Source organism: Aplysia californica, unplaced genomic scaffold (genome assembly GCF_000002075.1).
Source record: "Aplysia californica isolate F4 #8 unplaced genomic scaffold, AplCal3.0 scaffold00001, whole genome shotgun sequence".
NCBI classification, from domain to species: domain Eukaryota; kingdom Metazoa; phylum Mollusca; class Gastropoda; order Aplysiida; family Aplysiidae; genus Aplysia; species Aplysia californica.
The window spans coordinates 694,120-695,885 of record NW_004797271.1 but is presented as its reverse complement, the minus strand read 5'-3'; positions in this window follow the sequence as shown (position 1 = coordinate 695,885).

Here is a 1,766-nt window from a genome sequence, read left to right as displayed (position 1 = left end):
TGTGTGTGTGTGTGTGTGTGTGTGTGTGCATGTGTGTGTGATTTCGTGTGTTCCCACTCCCCTCCTATTTTCATAACCGTATCTCTTTTTTCTTCTCCATCCCACATTACCTCCTCTTCACCTTCATATACATTTTCTCTATTTCCTTCTTGTCGTCTTATTTCTCTTATACTCGCCATCGCCGCCATCTTTCCACGACTCACGGTATTAGCAGTGTAAGCCTGTTACTCTTTTCCACTGATGAAACAACCCTGAAGAAAGATGCCAGTTGCAACAAAGTGAGCGCTTTTGCTCCTCAGTTTTTATTTTACTTTACCTTTTCCTTCCTCTGGTATCCTTAGGATGTCGAGGGGATGAGCAGGTTTCGGTGTCTTTGATAGGTATGTAATATGTTAATTAGTTATATTGTTCCAGGACCTTTTTAACCCCACCCAGTCAGTTCTTTCTTGGTCTTCCTCTTGATTTAAAGCTGGATTCGCGGGTGTGGTAAGCTCTAGCCGCTAGTTGTTTCTGGGGCATTCTGGTTAGATGTCCGAACCATTTGATTCTTTGACGCTCTAATAAATTTACTACTGGTAGACGTATGGTCTCGTTCCTTATGCGGTCTCCTCTGGTGGCGTTGGTGGTTTTGCGGAGACACCTAATTTCGCGTGCATTGATTTTTCTTTCTCATGCCTTGTTTAGAGACCATGTTTGGCACTGGTATGTTAATGTTGGTATGAAGATTCTATTGATGAGCTGGGATTTCACCTCAGTTGGGATGTTCATGGGACTGAGAAGGGGTGCTAGCTGGTAGGTCACCGCATTTACCCTCATAGTTTTTGTTTCTTTTTCTTTGTCCATACGCCCATCTGGTGTGCAGATGCTTCCCAAATATTTAAATTCCTCAACTTGTTGGAGTTGTGTTTGTGTTTCGTCAATAAGGATGGAGTATCTTTAGGCCATTCCCAAAGAGGGGACGTTTCTCATGCACAGTAGAATTGTAACTGGGCTGATCGAACAATCTCATGCTCATAACTGTGCCGGAACTACAACAGGGAACTGCTCCTTTTTCTTTCATAATCCTTACAATCGTCATTTTCCTCTACTTCTTTTGTATGTTTGTCACTCTTGTGACCCGCTGTTTCCGGGGTGCCTTGACAGTTGAAGCAGAATTTGTGCTGTGGAAGCTAGGAAGGTGAGCAGAGTAAGTTTGATTCCCTGTAAAGACTTCTCTGTTGACATCCACCCCTTGGCGCTCATAGGACATTATGCAGTTGCGAGTGCCGTAAAACCTCTACCAAAACCTCTAAGACTTCCCAAAGTTGACATCCATTTACCACGTCGAACGCCTTTTCGTGGTCCACGAAGACGACATTGAGGTAGTGTCATGTCCAAAGTCCAAAGACAGTCTCACACAACTGTCCGAATGCAAAAAAAAGCGTCGGTAAGGCCCCTGCCTTTTCTGAAGCCAAACTGGGATTCATTGAGTTGAGTCTCTACAAATGGTCTCATTCTCATTTCCAGTATCTTGGCAAACGTTATATCCCCACGGCTGAGAAAGGATATTCCTCTGTAGGCGCTGTGTTGTTTTTGTCGTCCAGGCCAGGTTAAATATCCTCCATAGCCAGAGTTCTCCGATATGGCCGTATAGTTTGATCTCTTCTGCTGTGATGTTTTCAACGCCTATCGCTTTGTTTGTGGGGCTTTTCTTTATGACATGTTGGGTTTCACTCAGCAGTATTGATGGTTCTGGAGTGGTTTCTTTCGGTGAGAAGCGGATTGCT